Genomic DNA, 23,802 nt, shown 5'->3' on the forward strand with positions numbered 1-23,802 from the left:
ATAAAGCAAATGCACATTTTACATTTGGGATAGTTTACAATATTTTTTTCTTTCCCATTTTGTTTGTCTATTTAAATCTTTACTAACATGGATAAAAATGACTGCTTTTAACTGATATTTCTTATTGTTGCTGTACAGTATGTGTAATGATCATTTAATAATATGCACCATCATAGAGAGTCTCAAATACTAGAGTCCTTTCTAATTTGTTTCCGAAGAAGCAAAATAGTCTTATAATGGTATTATTTTTTCATACTGCTGAGGTTGCTACAAACCTAAAGATAAATCTGTAAATCTATGTGGATATTCTTTATCATTGTCACTAGCTTAGTGGTGGTCTGCCATTTTTCTTGAAAACCGGGCACCAACTGCTGGCCAGAAGTATTTTTCACTGAATTCTTTGTACTTTAAATAAACTACTGCTTCAAGAACTGCCCAAGTGTCCCTCATTCATCTTCAGGACACAGAGTTTCACGTATATCTTTGCAAGCCTTGACTCTGTGAAATGGTTGTCTCATCTTTTTGCCATCTATAACAGTCTTTGAACTCACTTCAGGTTTATTAATGGCTTTGACTAAATTTATGCAGATGTAAATTTTTTAAAAGGTTTAGGCTATGACTAGTCATATGCAAAACAAATCTTCATTTAAAGAAACAGATCATGTATTCTTTCTTGCCTTTTCTAAAAGGTCTTTCTGTAGATCTTATATAAAGAACGTCACTGGCGTGGTGTGGGTAGCGAAAAGCTTGTTGTTTCTTTTGGCATTTCTCATCTTAAAGTGGTGTAGAATATGCATCTGCTTTTCCCTGTGGAGAGAGAGATAATATGATAACCTTCTGATTATATACATAAGCAGAAACTGATCAGCTTCTCTTGTGGTTCGTTTTTAAGGGCAAGTTCCAGTTGGATTGTGCTAATGCACATATTCATGAATCTCTCCAAACAGGATTCACTGCTCTCCAGGGAACTGTTGAAGTATGCATCATTGTTTCAATGAAGTATCTTCATTATAAAACATAGGGGCTATAAAAGGTGAATACCATTTGCCTGAGCCTAATATAATCTCTAGTTTGACTTTCTTCCAATATGGTGATGTTTCTTATTTTGTAACAGAATCACCAGGAGTAAAATGACACAAAATCAAATGAGATGTTACATGGAATTAGGTACAAAATGCCTTTCCCTTGAAGAGGAAACTGTTTTATTTTCTATTGCTGTATTCTGGTGGGGGAGAAAAATAATTTCTCTAAAATCCAAAAATCTGTGTGGTCATACATCTGATACAAAGTAGCTCATGGGAAATTTTAGTTTCTTCAGGTACATACTTTTCTACTTAAATGCATTAAAAAAGCAGGACTGGAAATTGTAAAGTATGCTAAGTAATAAACAGTTTTAAGGCATGGGAGGGGTGGCAGATGCTGTAGTCTACTCTGAAATCAGTCACACAAAGCATTTCACTCTTTGGTATCACAAAGAATAGAGTGGCAGGATTGTCTCTAGACTTTTATTTACTAGTCAGGCCTTATATTGTTTCTCTTCTTAGTAGTTCATTTTTTTTAAAGGAGACAGTGTTTTGGTGTATTATCATATGCATATTACAAAGAACACTGTATAATGGAAGTGAATGGAGTTGGGAGCAAGATAGTGTTAGTGTCTTATATCAGAAGAGGCTGTTTAGTAGGAAATGCGAGAGGCTGTTATAGAGAGGAAAAACTACTTATAAACAAAAAGTTTTACATCTGAAACAAAAACAACATGCTTTTGAGATCCCAATCGACATACAAGAGTTACCGTATAGCTTGTGCATTTGTGACATGTCCCAGGGGAAGCCAGGGCTGTGAAGCACCTTGTTACCACCTGCCCTGAGCATCAGAAGCCCTGTCTGTGCCTGCCGGGGATCTGTTTCCCAACTCCACTGGCCATGGGCAAAGCAAGCACTCCCCTCTAGGCTTTAAAGGTCTGCTGTCTTTTTACAGGCTAGCAATAGGCACACTCAAGCCCTTCAAGCATCTCTTGGAGTGTTCATCTGTTCATCCCATGTTCTGCTAGACGCAGTGTTCACAGATTCACTGCTTCCAAAGAAACAGTGTGTGCTAGCTTACCAGTTCCATCTCAGATCACCACACCATTTAACTCATAACTCTTAGATATGTTTATAGCGAAGGCAAGTATAAGTTTATTTAACAAAGCATAAAGATTCAAGTAATAGTAAGCAGAAATATTGGAAACAAATGGTTACCTATAAAACAAAACCATAACACACATTCTTGAGCCTAGACTTATTAGCAAGATACTCTCATGTCTTGTAGAATATTGTTCACCCAAAATCCTTGTAGCATTTTACAGTTGTTTACAGCTGCGACCCTTCTTTCATAATACAAACAAATAGGTAGCTTTCCTCTTGTGTGTTTTCTTGTACCCCCAGATATACCCAACAATCCTTTATCTCAGTCATAAACAGGACAGACCCCTGCTGTTTTGTTTTTTCCAGTAGATTTTCTCTCTTAAAGATTTTGTAATCTTACAACTGGCTTGCAGCATAGGAGGCAAATTAGCATCTATTGTGAGACATACAATGCACAATACATACATGACCAGACAGGGAATTAAGCATCTGAAAGGAACATGTCCAAGGTATGTCACCTTCTGGTGACCTGCCTTAACTCCAAGACCTTAAGAACATAATTTTCAGTATAGATACATAACTCCTTAAATATTATCCATACATACATTTTGCAGTGATCATGATGACCTACTGGCTGTCGGTAGAGATCTCATATGTCATGTCAAAAGACATGGTTCTCTTTCAAAGAGCTTATGATCTGAATTTTTTTTTTTTTTTGCCTCTGTCTTCACGCACAAGGTCAGCTCCCAGATTGCTGCACTGGGCAGTACAGCATGGGGAGAAGGTGACCAGCCCTCTGTGGAGAAAGAAGTGGTTCGGGACTATTTAGAAAAACTGGACATGCACAAGTCCATGGGGCCGGATGCGCTGCATCCGAGGGTGCTAAAGGAGTTGGCGGGTGAGATTGCAGAGCCATTAGCCATTATTTTTGAAAACTCCTAGCGATCGGGGGAGATCCCAGATGACTGGAAAAAGGCTAATGTAGTACCCATCTTTAAAAAAGGGAAGAAGGAGGATCCGGGGAACTACAGGCCAGTCAGCCTCACCTCAGTCCCTGGAAAAATCATGGAGCAGGTCCTCAAGGAATCAATTATGAAATATTTAGAGGAGAGGAAAGTGATCAGGAACAGTCAGCATGGATTCACGAAGGGGAAGTTGTGCCTGACTAACCTAATTGCCTTCTATGATGAGATAACTGGCTCTGTGGATGAGGGGAAAGAGGTGGATGTGTTATTCCTTGACTTTAGCAAAGCTTTTGATACGGTCTCCCACAGTATTCTTGCCGCCAAGTTAAAGAAGTATGGGCTGGATGAATGGACTGTAAGGTGGATAGAAAGCTGGCGAGATCGTCGGGCTCAACGGGTAGTGATCAATGGCTCCATGTCTAGTTGGCAGCCGGTTTCAAGCGGAGTGCCCCAAGGGTCGGTCCTGGGGCCGGTTTTGTTTAATATCTTTATTAATGATCTGGAGGATGGTGTGGACTGCACTCTCAGCAAGTTTGCAGATGACACTAAATTAGGAGGCATGGTAGATACACTAGAGGGTAGGGATCGGATACAGAGGGACCTAGACAAATTAGAGGATTGGGCCGAAAAAAACCTGATGAGGTTCAACAAGGACAAGTGCAGAGTCCTGCACTTAGGACGGAAGAATCCCATGCACTGCTACAGACTAGGGACCGAATGGCTAGGTAGCAGTTCTGCAGAAAAGGACCTAGGGGTCACAGTGGACGAGAAGCTGGATCTGAGTCAACAGTGTGCTCTTGTTGCCAAGAAGGCTAACGGCATTTTGGGCTGTATAAGTAGGGGCATTGCCAGCAGATCGAGGAACGTGATCGTTCCCCTTTATTCGACATTGGTGAGGCCTCATCTGGAATACTGTGTCTAGTTTTGGTCCCCACACTACAAAAAGGATGTGGAAAAATTGGAAAGAGTCCAGCGGAAGGCAACAAAAATGATTAGGGGTCTGGAGCACATGACTTATGAGGAGAGGCTGAGGGAACTGGGATTGTTTAGTCTCCAGAAGAGAAGAATGAGGGGGGATTTGATAGCAGCCTTCAACTACCTGAAGGGGGGTTCCAAAGAGGATGGAGCTCGGCTGTTCTCAGTGGTGGCAGATGACAGAACAAGGAGCAATGGTCTCAATTTGCAGTGGGGGAGGTCCAGGTTGGATATCAGGAAATACTATTTCACTAGGAGGATGGTGAAACACTGGAATGCGTTACCTAGGGAGGTGGTGGAGTCTCCTTCCTTGGAGGTTTTTAAGGCCCAGATTGACAAAGCCCTGGCTGGGATGATTTAGCTGGGAATTGGTCCTGCTTTGAGCAGGGGGTTGGACTAGATGACCTCTTGAGGTCCCTTCCAACTCTGATATTCTATGATTCTATGAATGTGATAGAGACAATACCCTCCAGACACATATGACACAGTCTATAGGTTGAAGGTCCAATGTTTAAATGACACTGAATTGTTCTGTTGTTGATGTTTTTTAATTTAGCAAAATTAGCATGGTTAAATATTGGGGAATTCTATCCACTGCTCAACAGCTGTGTTACTCCAGGTAGCCTTGTATTACATTAAAAGATGTTTTGGTTTTATAGGGTGAAATTCACTCCTGTGCAGAGGACCAGCATATGTCCTATGAACCACTTACATTCCCTCAATCCATACTTTGAGGGCCTAAGCGGAGCTAACGTGGTAGGTAGACCTTTTCCTGGACCCCTGCACAGTGATAAATTTCACCCCAGTAACCAAGCCATTTTTGAGGTAGTGTCAGTAATGACACAAGTCATGTATCAGAGGGGTAGCTGTGTTAGTCTGGATCTGTAAAAAGTGACAAAGAGTCCTATGGCACCTTATAGACTAATAGACATATTGGAGCATAAACTTTCGTGGGTGAATACCTATTGATGAAGTGGGTATTCACCCACGAAAGCTTATGCTCCAATACGTCTGTTAGTCTATAAGGTGCCACAGGACTCTTTGTTGCTTGACACAAGTCATGTATCCTGTAATGTTATTGTAAATTGCCATTATTACCAGAAGCAACCCCCTAAAAACAAATGTTGGTGTTGCAACATCAACAGTGTTGATGGCAGTGAAGAATATCATACATATTTCACAGTCATGCTAAATACCCCAAAGACTCTGACATTAGATAGCTGGCATCTGTAATTTTACTGGGAGTCTCCTGTGCTATTACCTATAGTCTTACAAGTTCTGTTTAACTGAACATGTCGGTAATTAGACCTTGAAAAATGCCTTGTTGTTTGTTGTAGTGCAATTCTTTTAAAAGATGCAGCATATGTCAGCAAAGGTTTCCTATGCCTGAGGGTCTTTCTGACTGGCATAATTTATTAGGTGCAGAGCTGCTGCCTACATGATATACCCATGTAAGCAAGCGAAGACATTTCCATATCCTGGCCAAAGACCTAGACATAGCCAGAATGATTTTGGCGAGGTAATGAACCACTCCATCCCACGTGAAAGGTAGTTAGTCAACACATATCTTTACACAAAACACCTAGGGCCAGATTATCTTGGACCTCTACATCCATGTATGGGGTGAACAAGAAGGCCAGAATCAGTCACAGACTTTGTGCTGAGAGGAATAAAAGGACTGATCCTTCTGTGTAAAGAGACTAATTCCTGACACCAAACACCACCCCAAAGTGGTACTCAAAATCAGGGACCCAAATACCACCCAATCCTAGGATGAGACTGTGTGCCGACTTGTAGTGCCTGTGTTACTCTGTTGTCATTTTTGCTGTTGTTATCTTGGTGAAATGTTGTACTCCTCATGTTCAATAAAAATAATTTTACAAAGAAGCAAAGACTTTTCTTACCAATGGAATGACAGTACAATATAATTATCATGTCATACTACACAGCATTTTGCTGTAGCTCAGTAAATTATTTATGTCATCATTGCACATTTTTGAATAACTAATACTATTTTTTAAACTCCACATTAGTGTCATGAAAGCATCACAGTAGCTTAAAAGGTACACTTTACATAATGGTGTGCTGGGGAATGCAGAATGATTCCGGTGCGTCCAGACATGGGTAGGATCCAGCCACTGTCAACTAGATGCATTAGGTGAAATCCTGTCAACGAGGCCAGGATTTCATCCACTATCTGCACTTCCGACAGTGCATCACTATTGAAATAATGCAAAAGGAACAAATTCTAGCCAACCAGGATTTCAGTACAGTGGATCTGGTGGAGTGACAGATATAGTAAATCAGTGTGGATTACTGTTCAAGATGGACCTCAAGAGTACAGGCGGTAGTTAATTCCCATGACTGTTCAATTTTTGGACTCTTTGCAGAGACTTGCTGATTACAATGGTGATTTTTAGGGCGGTCAGGAGGAACTGAATTAAGACCACCAAACTCATTCACAGAGGTCGCTGGGCAGGAATTTTTTGATAACACTTTTTTAATCAGAAAATGCTGCTTCTTTGAAAACCGCAAACATCACAGAAATGTTCCTCAGGTGCAGGATGAAATTTCTGAGAGAGACCTTAGAATAGCCAATAGCCTAGTGGTTAGGGCCTTCAGCAGGGATGTGGAAGACTCTGCCTGATTCAGAGCAGGAACTTGAATCTGGGTCTCCCACTTCCCAGGTCCTTTGATTATTCTGGGGCTCTGCATACGTGTTTTTGTAAAAAAAATTCAAATCCATGTTCTGACGTGGAATGAAGCACAAATGTTGAAACCTTTCCCTTGTGAAAGGGAATCCCTTTTTCCAGCCAGTCTTACAAATGACAGATATTAGCTTGCAATCTAAACTGGATCTGCATCAGAAATCTAGAAGTCTTCCCATCTCACTACCGGTCCCAAATGAGTACATTTGTTAGTAAGTTTTATTTAAAAATTAAAGGTTAAACCAATCATAATGACATATATTAAATGTATATATTTACATAAAGTATGGCAGAAAAGTTTTTAAATTAATTCTGTTAATTACCATTTTACTCGGCTATCTGATGAATTATCTCATAAGCAACAATCATATGCTGTATTATAAGACTAATTCTTAGAATTTTCAGTTAGCTGAATATTGTTAAAAAATTGTCAATAGTATGTCAGGATATAAAAATGAGACCAAGCTGAAAAATCTTCGCTTCTTTGTCCTATCCTTTTAACATTCTAAAGGGCATAGAAAGCAGGCCCCAACCTCAGTCTTGAATTTCATGCTAGTCTGAGAGAAAGACTGAAGAAATATTAGTGTGTAGGAATGTGATGAAGAAGAAGCTGTATAAGGCAGGGAAAGAATGTGCAGCACATTGTAAGGGTAAAAGCCAGTTTGGTGAATACAGAAATGTTTATAATTTATCAATAACAAAAATACATGTTTTGCTACAGGCAGAATTTTCCTTCTTAGAAGCCCATAAGGCACGTAAATAAAGGAAAACAAAGATGAAAAAAAAATTAACCAAGCATTTTACTCTAGTCAGCCTGACGTTATATACAAAAAGGATTCCATTTTTCCAAAAGAACATATACTATAAAACATTTTTTTAATTTTTTTTTTTAAATTGAGATTGTCCAATGAGTGTCAGATATCATTTCACTTAATATGAAATATACAGTCTACTTAAAAAGAAAGAAAAGAGGCAAAATACTGAAAAATAATAGACACATTTATTTTTCCTTTATTCTCTCTCTTTCTCTCTTTCTCTCTTGGTAGTAGGCAAAAACAAGTCATAGCTGTAGGGCTTTTTTCTATGTCATTCCTCATACAAAAAAGTGACTCACATTGGTTATTTATCAAAATCTCCCTCACTTTTCTTCTTTTCACAGGTAAGATATAGTACAGTACTCTGTGTGTATACAAAAACATTTATATAATTTTATATATAAAATGTATATGTATACAAAAACATGTATGTATGTGTGTATATATAATGTGTGTGTGTGTGTGTGTATGTAATATATATGTATAGATAAACATTTACGGTATATATATATATAGTACACACATAGTACTGTACTGTATCCTATTGTGAGGCAAGGGAGAAAAAAGGTAATACAGGTTTTTATATTATATTTAGTAGTATGTGCATATACATATATATATACACACACATTCTTCCTAAAACACAAGGATAAGCTATACATTTTTTCCTGAACCACAGCAATTAGGTACTTGCCCATCACTATGAGATGCAAAACTGAGGCCCTGAGCACTTCCAGCACTTCCCTTCGAAACCCTGATATTCTATGATTCTATGATTCTGATCCCTAAAATCCAATGGCAGCTTTTACAAGAGATGGAATGTGAACCCTTTTGTCTAGATCAAATTCCAACTTGGCTAATGGTATTCTGTCTACCAAAAAAGAATTGCCCCTTCAGCTTCAATTGGAGAAATTATTTTCACTTTGTATCCTAACATCTTGTGTGGTATTCCTGTGTACTGTCGACAGCTGTGTTTAAAGGGGCAATGCCTATATATCAGTTTATCAAGTCTGTAAAGACCTGAATAAGAGTTCTGTGTAAAGCTTGTCTCTTTCACCAACTGAAGTCGGTCCAATAAAAGATATTACCTCACTCACCTTGTCTCTCTCTAGTATCCTGGGACAACACAGCTACAACAACACTACAAAGCACTAAGAATAGAAGTCTTCTGGATAAAAATTACCGTCTGTATGTAAGTCATTATCATAGAGCCTCTCTAGAGTTGTAATATCAAGCCACGTTCTGCACTGAATCAGTTTCCATTTCACTATGTTATAAGCAATACTGACAGCTAAGTGAGTAGTGGCATATTGTTAATGCAAAATAAAGAAGGAAGGGGAACAAATTCTTTACGTTGCTTGTAGTAGTAGTCACATTGGATATGGATTTTATTTCACTACCAAATCACAAATATGACACCACGGAACCTGATATTCTGTGGACTCACTACACAAAAGTCTAACTTCTGCTTAGACACCTTGCTTGCCAGTTGCATTTTTGGAGTGTAAACTCTGTGCAACAGAGACTGCACCGACTTTAGCATGCCATGCTGTAAATGTAACAGAAACAAATGATAATAATAATTTTAATCATACAGGACAAGTGGAACAGGAAGCAAAGTCACATCCACTGCTTAACACAACATAAATATGTAACATAAATAGAAAAGAAATGTTTGTTGTTTTGTTTTCATATCTTACGTTCTGCTGCTGCAAGCCTGGGCTATTGGCTCTGAGCAACAAAAAATCCTACCTGTGCAGGAGCTGCAGCTGCACAAGATAACTGCAACTTGTCCTCACTAAGTGAGAGGCTTGAGATGGCCTGTGCAGTCACAAAATGGACATGGCTGGTGGAGAAGGGACAAGGCCCATCAGAAGGTGCCCTGAATTACTATATGCACTGATTCATCACCTTCTCTAGGGAGCCTCTTCTAGCAGCACAGCTCCCATGTAGTCATAGCCTGAAGATGTAAAGATGCTTCCCACAGAATGAGTCCCAAGAGAGGAGGGCTGCTGTCTCCCATGAGGGTGAATGCCTTGTCCTGCACAGTTGCCTCTACAGGCAAAGGGGTATACAACTATGCCCTCTGCATCCACAGCAATGATTCTTTACCACTGTCTTTATATTTTAGTTGAAGGCTTCACAATTAAGAAAGGGGTTAAGTGCAAAAGATTTGGAGGGCTGGGTTGGTTTTGATATGGGGATGTTTCTCAGAACTTATCTGAACTTCCTGGTCTAGATGGTGGGCTGGGAATTACATAAGAATGGATTTTCTCACAAGATTTCTAGAATTGCTTGGTTTTATCTGGGATGCATATTCTTCAGGTTTTTCTGGATTTTTGCTTTCTATCCTGACCAAATACACCAATTCTTGAAATTAAAACTAAGAAACTAAAGCAATAAGCACCAGATTTGTTTTAACTTTAAATCAGGTTCAAGTTTGGTTCGGTTTGAGAGTTTGGATGAAAGATTGAACCAGCTCTTACTTCATTCATACCAGTTGGCCAATCCCTAATCATAATGCAACAAACCATTTCAGCAACCTCTACAACCAAGCTATCAACATGACTTTGTCATTGCAATTTTTCACACATTTTCTTTTTTTTTTCTGTGCCTGTATACCATATCGCACTAAAATCTCATCTCTGCAGCCTATTGCCACGAGCTACTAATCTGTAATACAGCTCACCCTCAGAAATGTCAAGCAGGATGAAAAAGGTAAAACTCACGAACGAGAAAGTTTACTTGGCCATAGCTTCCACAGTTTTACTGGTTCATCATCGATTCATCCTGGGAGGTAGAAGGGCATGCCTTTGCCCCATAACTGAGTGACCCAGGAAGAATAATATAGGGTTAGCATTGGTTGTGAACATGAGAGAAGTATCCATGCTACCTTCAAAATAATCCCCTCTTCTTATCTGCCATTAAAATAAGACCAATTCTTGTTTAATTACCTAATATTTCTAAAATTCTCTAATCCTCCTTATCTGCATCCTTTCCCTAAACTGCTTCATTTCCCTAAATGTATCAAAGCCCCATTGATTTTTTTTTCATGTACTTGTCCTGATTATAGAAGCTACCCTCACCCAGTCAGGGAATAGAAACAATGCCATTGGACTTATGTGGCCACTCTCAACTAACCAACAGTTTGAATTTAAAATATCCAGTATAGAATAGTTGCAGCAAACTGTTCCTGATCAGTCCCTGGTATTAAAAAAAATTTCATTTTAAAATATGTAAAGTAAATTAGAATAATGAATATATTAAACAAAATCATGATCTGCTCATAGCTATTTAACAAGTAAAAAAAAGAGACTAAATGTATCTAATAAATTATTTTGAATTATTTTCTCAGCTTCAGCCATGTGTATTCTGAAATAGTGGTTAAAGAAATCTATCAAGCTTCCAGTCTATCTGATCCAGCTTCTCCAAACTAAATCTGCCAGGAAACCTATGATGTGTAATAAATATTTTTTTCTAAAGTTCATACTGTGATCCATTTACAGGAGTAGTTACACCACTGTGCAGATGGCTTATGTCCACAGCCTCCAACTCTCTGACCTTTCTGTCAGGAAATGGAATCAACGTAGGGGATGAAGGCTATGCACATGTGCCATGCTTTGCACACAACATAAAGTTTACTGATGAAGTTTCTACATGATAATGAAGGGAATTGTGTAGGACCGGTGTCCATTGTTCTGTGAAGGCCAGAAAAATCCTCAATTATAATATGTGCAGGAAAATACAACTTGCCAAAACACCAGTTCAGGCAGAGGATTTTCATTTCTGTGGAAGTCCATTTTCTCTCACATGAGAGCCTTCTGGAGCAACAAAAACATATTTTTGGTTGGTGTTCTGTCCTATAGCCACTAGACTCATACTACCAGTTTTGTTAACATTCGCCCACCATTTGAACTGGACACTTTGGAAGTAAGTATCAATAATGCAAGTTGGAATCTTGTACTACCACTTATCTGGTATCCGCCCTCTTGCTAAAAGATTAAATGTATCTGAAATCAAAGGAGACACTATTTCAGTCAAACTGGCAGAAAATCTACTGTAGCTTTACAGCAGTACTCTCTGAAATATTTGAAAATATTTGTGATGGCAGTATTGACTCATCCATATTGTGAGAGCAGGGTTAACAAATACATCCACCCCACAGAGACATAAACAAAGTGTTGGAAGCCACTCATCATACTATCCACCTTCTCCCCAGCTTCCTTGACAGGCACATCTCCTGAAACAGAATGTTGTTTTCAAGGAACATCAAAAAGTGCAAATGTAACTAATAAAACAGTGACACTCCCACTGTTACCACAAGGACTAGGACCGATAAAAATTGCACCTATGTTATTTATGAGTGAACAGACTATATGTGCCTATCATAGCCCTCTCTTAACATCACAGTTAGGGTCAAAAATAGATTCCATAAGAAAGCTTTGTATATTTCTTTGTCTGAGACTATTTCCATTATGAATGTTTTTACAAGATCAGATGATTCAGTGGATAAAGACCAGAAATGTTAGCTGGGACCGGCTGTGCCAAAAATTGTTGTTCTTTTACCTGTGTTCACCATGGTGTACTCAGAATTCAACTACGATGCTCCCAGTGGCTTTGTAATTGGCAGAAAAATTGTTCTTAATTCAGCTGTTGTTGAGTGCTTCAGTTTTTAAAATATTAATATAGAAACATTCACAGATGATATGCCTGTTCCTTTCACATAAAGGGATGTTGAAAACACAGTAAGATGCATTAAGTATGACTAAGTAATTTATCCTCAGTTGAGAAGTTCTCTCTAATTTTCTATGAAACAGTCAATGATAATTTTGTTTTCCCTTAGACATATTTGATTATTGGTAAGCAGCCACACTAAACACCAGATGCCAGATTGTGGTATTTTGCCACCCCTCTTTGGGGAGGCTGTGTGCCCATTTGGATGGTGAAGCCTCTGTCTTCAGTACACCTGGACAGGTCTGCAAGCCACTGTGGATTGAAGATGGGACCATGGCTCTACATCCTGTCCATATGCTTTGAGCTGGTTTGATGGAGTAATACCAGGGCTCCCCAAAGCAGTTGGATCTGGCTCTGGAATACCTTCCTGCTCAGTCATGCAAAAACCAGGGACAGACTAGCCCTAGATGTCAGTTGTACCTCCCCCTTCCCACCACCACCACCACTGGTACAGGTATAACTGCTGATCTTTCTACAGAACACAATGATATGTTATGTGAGGAGGTTATGTGATGGAATCGAAGTTGAGAGAGGGAATGCTAGAGAATGAGAAAATCTAACCTCTTTCAGTAATGAGTTTTCCTTCTGATTCGTACTAAGGATGTCTCTTTCTTGCTATGATAATAGATCTATGAGGTGATGACCCTAAACCTGGTGTGAGCACAGGTGGTCATTTTGGCATTTTCACCAGATACCAAAACCTTGACTTACACTATTTTGGTTATCAGGTGGCAATTGGGTGGAATGTGTATTTCAAAACTCTCCTGTTTCTAGGTGGTAATTTCAAATCTCCCCTCTCTAGTTATTTCATGGACAGTCCTTCACATTAAATTTTTTTCCTAGTAGTCAATGGCACTATATTTATCTGTTTTTTTGAAAGCTGTGGAAAGCATAGTAAGTGTTTCACACTTAGGAAGCTTTTGTAAGCCAGTAAAAATAAAACAAACCTCTTTTACTTTGCCTGTTTCTCTAACAAGCTGCAATGGGCGCTAAGAGTTGGAGAATAATGCATTTTGACCAATGCCTTTTGGCAAGAAACCTAAAGCACCTGATCTCAAAGAAAGGTTCATTATTGAGATTTGCCTTTTTGAAGAGAAGGGTTGGGGAGGGCACTTCTGAATATATGCAAGAGGAATACTACAAAGATTATACCTGAATCTGCCACTTACTCTATATTTTAGGTTAGCATGCATTTAGAACTGGAAGTCTACAACTGTGCAAAAAAAAAGTTGCCCTTTTTGTCAGTGAAATCCCTGACTTTAAGAACACAGTCTATACACAAGCTGCTGAAGTTGAGTCCTTTCACTTCTGAAACATATATAGTGCGCTCCTGTACATGATAGTCAACTTCCTTACAGACACCTGTCTTGTGACAAGTGTAAAGCCAATGTTGGGTAGTTTCAAGATAGACAAGTATAAGTCACCACTTTCTTGTGGTATCTCTGGGCCACAGACATAAAACATTCAGAAACCTAGCTGGTGCTGTTCCAGAGCATGATATTTAAAAATGAAGACGTTGCTCAGATAGCTAAGCTGACACATTGCTTACAGACAGTAAAGTCTTCAGTTACAAAAGTCTCCAGACATTCCAAGACAAGGAGAGTAAATATTTTCTTCCTAGGAAATGCTACTTGTCTTATTAATTTTATTGGACCATATTGTATTTGTACCAGAAGCGCTAGTAGAAAATAAGAACGGCCATACCGGGTCAGACCAAAGGTCCATCCAGCCCAGTATCCTGTCTGCCGACAGTGGCCAATGCCAGGTGCCCAGAGGGAGTGAACCTAACAGGTAATGATCAAGTGATCTCTCTCCTGTCATCCAGAGGCTAGGGACACCATTCCTTACCCATTCTGGCTCATAGCCATTAATGGACTTAACCTCCATGAATTTATCTAGTTCTCTTTTGAACCCTGTTATAGTCCTACCCTTCACAACCTCCTCAGGCAAGGAGTTCCACAGGTTGACTGTGCGCTGTGTGAAAAAGAACTTCCTATATGTGTTTTAAATCTGCTGCCCATTAATTTAAATTGGTGGCCCCTAGTTCTTATATTATGGGAACAAGTAAATAACTTTTCCTTATTCACTTTCTCCACATCACTCATGATTTTATATACTTCTATCATATCTCCCCTTAGTCTCCTCTTTTCCAAGCTAAAAAGTCCTAGCCTCTTTAATCTCTCCTCATATGGGACCCATTCCAAACCCCTAATCATTTTAGTTGCCCTTCTCTGAACCTTTTTTAATGCCAGTATATCTTTTTTGAGATGAGGAGACCACATCTGTACGTAGTATTCAAGATGTGGGCATACCATGGATTTATATAAGGGCAATAAAATATTCTCCATCTTATTCTCTATCCCTTTTTTAATTATTCCTAACATCCTGTTTGCTTTTTTGACTGCCGCTACACACTGCGTGGATGTCTTCAGAGAACTATCCACGATGACTCCAAGATCTCTTTCCTGATTAGTGTAGCTAAATTAGCCCCTATCATATTGTATGTATAGTTGGGGTTATTTTTTCCAAAGTGCATTACTTTACCTTTATCCACATTAAATTTCATTTGCCATTTTGTTGCCCAATCGCTTAGTTTTGTGAGATCGTTTTGAAGTTCTTCACAGTCTGTTTTGGTCTTAACTATCTTGAGCAGTTTAGTATTGTCTGCAAACTTTGACACCTCACTGTTTACCCTTTTCTCCAGATTATTTATGAATAAGTTGAATAGGATTGGTCCTAGGACTGACCCTTGGGGAACACCACTAGTTACCCCTCTCCATTCTGAAAATTTACCATTTATTCCTACCCTTTGTTCCCTGTCTTTTAACCAGTTTTCAGTCCATGAAAGGATCTTCCCTCTTATCCCATGACAACTTAATTTACCTAAGAGCCTTTGGTGAGGGACCTTGTCAAAGGCTTTCTGGAAATCTAAGTCCACTAAGTTATGTTCTTCTATGTGTCTGACAATTTTATTCTTTACTATTGTTTCAACTAATTTGCCCGGTGCTGACATTAGACTTACTGGTCTGTAATTGCCAGGATCACCTCTAGATCCCTTTTTAAATACTGGTGTTACATTAGCTATCTTCCAGTCATTGGGTACAGAAGCTGATTTAAAGGACAGGATACAAACCATAGTTAATAGTTCCACAATTTCACATTTGAGTTCGTTCAGAAATCTTCTGTCATGAAAAAATGTCATAATAATGATTTTAACATTCATATATAAATTGGCCTGAACTTCTTTAATTTTAACTTTTATAAAATTATAGTAGAATTGAGTACTGTTAGCCTTCATCATTATTTTGGTTTGAAGATACAATGTTGCCGATATTATTGTATATTATTACTAAGTACATTTGTATTACACAAACCATATTTCAGCACCATTTTTAGGACATAAAACAGGTGATATTTATCCCTGGTGATAAGTCCACCAGCTCCCAATATTGACTCAATATTTCCCCAAATAGGAAACAATACCCTATGTTGCCTACTACTGCTTCCCTCTTCCCTCCCCTCTATGCGGAATTCATCTAATATATTTTCTTAAAGAAAACCAAGAGGAATACAATGTCCATAGTTAGGAAAAAACCCAAAGAGATATATATTGCTGAGTTCCACTATGGAGCCTGATTATAAAGAGTCCCCACCAATCAAAACATTTACTATGGGAAATATGCAGAGATGTTGGGCCCTAAGCCATTCAGAGCTTTAAAAATGATGACCAAGAGCTTGTATTCTATATTTGGAAATGAGTTTGCTGCCAATTCTGGGCACAGATCACTGGTGTCATCAGCCTGCCCTAAAAGGCTGCATGCTTCAGTAGCTATAAATCAGATCATAACTGGTGAGATAGTGTTGAGTGATGATTTCTTGAGAAAGGCTGGACCACCCTTGTTTGAGATGAGTTCTCCAAGAATGGCATAGCAGCAATGTTGCCTGAACCCCTCTAGGAAACCTTGCCATTGATGTTTGTACAACACTTTGAAAATATGCAGCATAATATCCATGTTATATATTATTAAATATAATTGTTTTATTGTATGGGAGAGTGTTAGAAATATTGAGAGATTTGTATAGCCTTGTATGTAAAGAGAGGCTATCTTTTGGATACTTCTTTGAATGGACTCTCCCAAATAGTTTAAGGCCAGTAGAGCAACTGTCCTAATTGGCGAGGGAATATGTTCTACATTAGAATTAGCTACTTTTTAAAGTGATATGAAAACATTTGCTGGAAAATATCAAGGTGTTCATGGTGTCAGCCTTTCCCTTTCCCAACTTGTAAAACCTCAGCACACCTCCCAGTTATGCAAAAGAATTTCTCAAGCCCTATAACTACTGCAACATTGGCATGCTGCATGGCCACAGATAGACCCTTTGGAAAATCCCATCCCCTAAGTAATTAAGGAGCACAGATCCTATTGACTCTGCTAAGTCACTTAGGTGCTTTTGAAAATCCCACCTAGGGAGTTTAATGCTCCTGAGAACTCATGATAATAAAGGATAGGGTGTGCCCTTGTGCCTCTTCCTATGCACTATGCCGGAATTTTCAAGTTGAAACCAACCAAAACTTGTTGCTATAGAGCAGGGGTCGGCAACCTTTCAGAAGTGCTGTGCCGAGTCTTCATTTATTAACTCTAATTTAAGGTTTTGCGTGCCAGTAATACATTTTAATGTTTTTAGAAGGTCTCTTTCTATAAGTCTATAGTATATAACTAAACTATTGTTGTATGTAAAGTAAATAAGGTTTTTAAAATGTTTAAGAAGCTTCATTTAAAATTAAATTAAAATGCAGAGCCCCCCAGACCGGTGGCCAGGACCCGGGCAGTGTGAGTGCCTCTGAAAATCTGCTCGCGTGTCACCTTTGGCACGCATGCCATAGGTTGCCTACTCCTGCTATAGAGCCATGTTCTTTCAGTCTGCCCCCTGAATAGCTCGGCCTTCCACAAATACAGAATCCACAGCTATCCAGGCGTTCATGGATCAGAAGACTGTGGGAATATTACATTCTATTGGACTCCATGTCTATCTCTGACGAGACTGATTATTGCTAGGTGTTTTCCATGTCTCATTTTTAGCTTCCGCAAAAACCAGGAACACAATCAATATAGCAGGTTGCATTCTGCTCTTATACAAGCAGATTCACATAAGCTAGCTGTGTGTCTTTTCAAATGATCAACAGCACAACACACAAATGCAGAGGTGGATTTGATGAGACACCCGCCATGCATGCCTGCTGCGTATCAGAGCAGAACTGAACCTTCACTATGGAATTCCACAGCTGTAATTATCCTGCTAATGGATGTGTGGGCTGAAATTGAGGCATTCTGGCTTCAACAAGAAAGCTGAGTTCTCCAACTTTTTTAAAAAAGGGAAACAAGACTCCATAAGGATTCCAGGGGATGTGTCATTTGCATTTTTACAAGACCCAGGCCCACTATACCTAATGTGGCTCTCACACACTGTGTCACAGGAAGGTTATGAGCCATATCCTGACCCCCTGAGTCAACTGTTTATGCACTGGGGTTCCCTGAATAATTTGTAGGGGAGGGGACAGAATTCACACTGTCATCCATACAGCACTGGCAGAATCACACTGTAGCTGTTAATGCAGCTTCCAAATATCCACAGTCCTTGCCTTCCACTGTGCAGGGATTACGGTCAGTCCATGTATAAAGTACTGGATCCACTGGTCACATCCCCACCCTGCCCTATGTATTCATACCACACACAGTTCTGCATCATGAAGGGTGATTGAAGTCCCCCAGCAAAGTTGCCCATCACTCATACCTGTGCAGTAGAACGGTGTCTGTGTCATTGCTCTTCTGGCTTTTCATGCGAGCATTGGACTAATATGTCCATTGATAAGGGTCAAACCCTTGTTCCTCCAACACTAAGACCAAGCAGTAGGACTTTGTCTGATTTTGGGAAACTACTCTCCAGGGCAATCCAGCTGAATGGTGGGGAGTCTGGGCACATATCCAACAGTGGGAGAGATTGAACTCACGGGCAAAGGCAATTTTCAGGGCCTTATAGGTATTGGTAGCCATATCTGCAGGGATGGCTCCCCATCCTGCATGCAATGTGGGTGAAACAGTAGGTAACAGAAGGATTGCTTCTGTGACAAAAAGGAATGTTGTGAGAGACCCTAAACCTGAACCCATATTGTAATTACAACAACCTAAATGCCCAGAAGATAAGAATTATTGACACCAAACAAATTAAAAAATAAAAGGACCAGGACCATAGGCTAGGTCGGCCTTCTGTGAATAGATAGAACCAATGCTCAGGGTTTTCGTGGGGAGTGTACTGTGGCTGTTCAAAGAGATCACCAGGCATTCCCAGTGACCCTTACTGTCTTTTGAATAACAGCTTAAGTCCCAAATCATCGCTGGCAGTCTTTTCTGCAGGCTGGACAGTCCACTGTTCAGGAGTGGGTACTGCTTTCAGTCGAGAGTGATGAATCCAGTTCTTGTGCCCTTTGACCATTGCTGACGTGTGGGAGACCAGCAGGACGGTGTGGGGGTCCCTTCCACTTCTCTTGGAGAGGTTCGTCCTTCCAGGTCCGAATGAGAACGAAGTCACCAGGCTGTAAGGAGTGGACAGGTGCATCCAGCAGAAGAGACTGTGAATCTTTGGTGTATCTGTGAAGAGAAGAAAGAACAGCAGACAGAGAGCACCTGTACTGAGACAAGAAACCACACCCCATTTCCCACTCTTCTGCCAGAACCGGTGTACCGTTCAGAGGCCATGCCCTTCCAAACATAATCTCGAAGGGACTAAGCCCTAACCTGCCTTTGGGGAGAGCACGAATGCGGAGTAACACAAGGGGCAAAGCATCAGACCTCCTGACAGACCTTTGAGAGGTGTTGCTTGAGTGTCTGATTTGTGCGTTCCACTACTCCACTGGCTTGTGGTCACCATAGTGTGTGGAGCTTCCAGGGGATTTGCAAGGCACTTGATATCTTTTGAACAACTTGAGATGTGAAGTGTGTTCCGTTATCAGATTCCATCCACCGGGGAAGTCCAAAGCGAGGAATAATTTTCTTGACAAACTTGAGAGCCACCGTTTTGGCAGTGTTGTTACGACATGGGAAGGCTTCGGGCCATCCGCTGAATCGATCCACCAAGATGAGGAGGAACTTGTACCCTTGGGTCCGGGGAAACTCAGTAAAGTCTATTTGCCACACCAGTTCTGGGCCTGGAGTAGGTTCCAGGGTGGCTGGCAACACTGCTACTCCTGGTCGAGGGTTATTTTTTTTGGCAGATTAAACATTCAGCCTGTACCTGTGATGCTAGGGGTTTAAGTCCAGAGGTTAGAAAATATTTATTCATAAGCTGTGTAAGAGCCTCTCTGCCTGCATGGGTGGTTTGATGCAGTTTCTGCAACACTGGTCAGATCAGGCCCTTGGGCCGGAGGATTTTTCCCTCTGTGGAATAAAGCCATCCCTCCTTTTCCTGGAGACTGAGCCTGTCAGCCAGGTTTCTGTCATCATGGGAGTTCTGAGGAGCTGCAAGCTCACCTACTGATGGGATGAGGGCATGCATTTGGGCATTCTCCTCTGTTGGTGATTTCAGGGTAGCAGCGCGCTTGGCTTCCCTGTCTGCTCTGGCATTGCCCTTGGTTACATCTTGATCTTCCTTTTGATGGGCTCTGCAATGCACCACTGCTACTGCTGAGGGGAGTTGTACCACTTCTAACAGCCAGAGAATTTGAGACCCATGCTTAACCAGGGAGCCTTGGGCTGTTAGCATCCCTCTTTGCTTCCACAGACCAGCGTGAGCATGCAATACCCCAAAAGCATACTTTGAGTCAGTAAAGATATTAACCCGTTTGTCTTTTGCCAGCTCGAGTGCATGAGTCAGGGCTACTAGTTCAGCAAGCTGGGCAGATGTCCCAGCAGGTAAACTCTCAGCTTCCACGGTATCATGGAGAGACACAATAGCATAACCCGCCCTCTTTTGCCCATCCACAATGGCACTACTGCCATCGGTATACCATTCCAAGTCAGCATTTGGGAGTGGTTGATCTTTTAAATCTGGGCGGCTGGAGTATTGGGCATCTATGATTTCCAGACAGTCATGTTCCTGCTTTTCTGTTTCTGGTAGCAGGGTAGCTGGATTAAGGGAGGGACAGGTTTGCAGGGTAACTTCAGGGTTCTCTAACAGTTTTGCCTGGTACCGAGCAACCCGAGCCTGGGTGAGCCAGAGATCACCCTTAGTGTCCAGCAGGGCTTGGACCATATGGGGAATATACACTTGCACAGTTCCTCCCAGTGTCAGTTTTTCAGCTTCCCCAAGCAATAGGGCAGTGGCTGCGACTACCCTCAAGCATCTGGCCACCCCTTTGTAACTTGATCCAGTTGTTTAGAGAAATATGCTACAGGACATTTCCAGGTGCCTAATAACTGAGTAAGCACTCCCAGGGCTACCCCTTTTCTTTCATGCACATACAGTTGGAACGACTTAGAGAGATCCGGCAGACCCAGGGCTGGGGCTTCCATCAACTTCCTTTTCAAGATTTTAAGTGCCCTGTTTGCTTCTGGGGATCTGTGAAAGGGGTCATGATCCGATCCCATTCATACAGAGGTTTAGCCCACAGTCCATACTCTGGGATCCATATTCTGCAAAAGCCTGCCATGCCCAGAAATGCCCTGGGCCGTTTACGGTTGCTAGGGATATGAACTTGGCAGATAGCCTCCTTTCTTTCATTTGAGAACTGCCTCTCTCCCTGCCTTATGTGAAATCCCAGATACTATACTTCTGAGAGAGCAATTTGAGCCTTGCTCCGAGCTACCCGGTATCCTCGGAGTCCATCCTCAGGAGGCTTATAGTGGCTTTGAGACAAGGGATCAGACCCACAGCAGCAATTAGCAAGTCATCTACATATTGCAGGAGGAGGACTCTGTCCAAATTATTCCACTCCTCCAAATCTCTGGCCAGAGCCTGGCCGAACAGAGTGGGGGAATTTTTAAATCCCTGGGCCAATACTGTCCAGTAAAGCTGCTTTTTAACCCTTCTGTTGTCCTCCCACTCGAAGGAGAATATCTCCTGAGATTGGGTGTCGACTGGAATCGTAAAAAAAGCGTCTTTTAAATCTAGGACCGAGAAATGGGTATACTGCCCCCCTATAGAGGCCAACAGTGTATACGGATTTGGAACAAGGTGGTGCAGAGTCTTAACCCTCTCATTGACTGCCCTGAGGTCCTGTACCAGCCGATACGTGCCATTGGGCTTTTGTACGGGCAGAATAGGGGTGTTCCAAGCTGACTGGCATTCTCGTAGTACACCGTACTCTAGGAACCGATCTATAGTCTCTTGCAGTCCCTCTCTGGCTTCCCTCTTAATTGGATACTGTTTGATTCGCACTGGGCTTTTTCCTGGGAGAAGCTGAATATGAACAGGTGTTTGATGGGTTGCCTTCCCTGGGACCCCTGATGCCCAGACAAGGGGATACACCTGATCCTCCCACTGGTTCCACTCTGGGGCTTGCATGGCTGAGGGTTCAACTGCAAGGGTCATTATCCAAGCATTCTCAGGGGGTAAGGTGAGAGTTATATCATCTTGAGTGAAATGCAGGGTGGCACCTAAGCGACAAAGCAGATCCCGTCCTAGTAGGTGTGTTGGACAATTGGGGAGGTAAACCAGCTTGTGAGATACAGTTTTGTTTCCCAAAGCACATTCCGCTAGGGCATACACTGGGCACTTAGTTCCTTTCCCTGTGGCACCCACCACTGTGAGGGAGTCTGCCACTGGCAGCTGAAGGGGTTGATTTACAGCGGTCCATGCTGCTCCAGAGTCTACTAAAAAGTCTATTTCTGAATTTCCCACCCTCATTTTTACTCGGGGTTCCGGTGGCAGGATGGTCCGTCTCCCCTGACACCCCTAGTCTTGATCCTTCGCTGCCATCATATGGGGACCTTCCCTTCCAGGGCACTCATTTTTCCAATGTCCCTCCTTTCGGCATATGGCACACTGGTTGTGACCCAGGCACCTGTCCTGGGAACCGGGGTTCCCACGTCCACGACCTCTCATTCCCCGGCCCCTTTCACCTTTCTGTGACCTTCCTCTGCCGCCGGCCTGCACCGCTGCTACCATCATTTTCACTTGCTTCTTTTCCTTCTCTCCCTCTCTAAGGGAATAAGCCCTATTTGCAGTTTCCAAAAATCTGAGCCATAGACATTCCCATTAAATCCTCCTTTTTCTGCAGTTTCCTTTTAATATCAGGGGCCACACGGCTGGTAAAGATACCCTTTATAATTGCCTCAGTTGCCTGATCATCTGGGTCTGCACAAGTACTCTGCCGGATGGTGTCCCGAATGTGCTGTAGGAAAGTCACCGGACTTTCTTTTGATTCCTGGATTAGCTCATAAGGCTTTGCTCAATTGTTATATCTGACAGCTGAGTGCCGGAGGCCATACATAAGCAGTTCCTTATAGGAGTTAAGCATCCTCAAATCCCCCTCCTCATTCGGATTCCACCGGGGGTCCGCTATAGGGACAGCTATAGGGGGCTTGCCTTCTCTATCCTCATTATGCCTTCTCTGTGCCTCCTCCTTGGCCTTAGCTATAACCTGATTCCGCTCCACCTCAGACAATAAGGTTCTCATAAGTATATTACAATCATCCCAGTCAGGCTTATGGCTTGCTAGACACTCTTCAAAGATTGAAATAAACTTGCTTGGATTCGTGGAAAATTCCCCTGCTTCTGCCTTAAAGGCAGCTAGGTGCACTAGGTTACAAGGAACATGAGAATACACTGGCACAATCTGGGCTGCACGATCCTGTGTTCCTGGATGGGCTACCACATTCTCAGTAATCAACGGATACAATCCCACCGAGGGGGTACTCTCTGGAGCCTGTGGGGGTGTTGGAGCCAAAGGGGATACCGATTCTGCCATTACAACTGTGGGAGGGTTCTGGGGATTAGCAGCAGGTACTACCGAGTTTGTCAGAGTCAAATGGCACTTGTGCAAAATATCAGGCCTATTTCTTAACATCATAAACGTATATGCATAGAGGTGTTCATTCCATTTACCAGTTCGCTGACAAAACAAAAGTAACTGAAGGATTGTGTTGTAATTAAGTGATCCTTCCGGTGGCCACCTTTCCTGGCACTGTAGCTGGTATTGAGACCTGTCAACTGTACAGAATCTTTTCAATTTACTTCTAACCATCGAATCTGACCCAAACAACTCCGAATTTGCTAGGATGCATTCTAAGGGCGTACACTGTGCCCCACCGGCTGTACTCTGTCCCTGTCCCATACTCTAGGGAGACACTGGGCATCCCCAGATCAAAAAAGGTAAAAGTCCCCACTGGACTGTTCCTACCTTATCCAAGGGTCTGGTTCCTCACCGTTGCCCACAACTGCTTCTCCACTATCCGAGCGCGTTGCACTGTTGTGCCCTCCTGGGTCGATCACACCACGTCTCTGCCGAGGCCCCCAATGAAGTCACCGGTGCGCGCTGGGCATC

General features: G+C 41.6%; 1 pseudogene; it reads right to left on the bottom strand.

Moving 5' to 3' along the window:
- Positions 1 to 446: 446 nt before the first annotated feature.
- Positions 447 to 21,821, bottom strand: LOC117884971 (annotated as a pseudogene).
- Positions 21,822 to 23,802: the final 1,981 nt, after the last annotated feature.

The sequence above is a fragment of the Trachemys scripta genome, chromosome 11 (assembly GCF_013100865.1).
Source record: "Trachemys scripta elegans isolate TJP31775 chromosome 11, CAS_Tse_1.0, whole genome shotgun sequence".
NCBI lineage: Eukaryota > Metazoa > Chordata > Testudines > Emydidae > Trachemys > Trachemys scripta.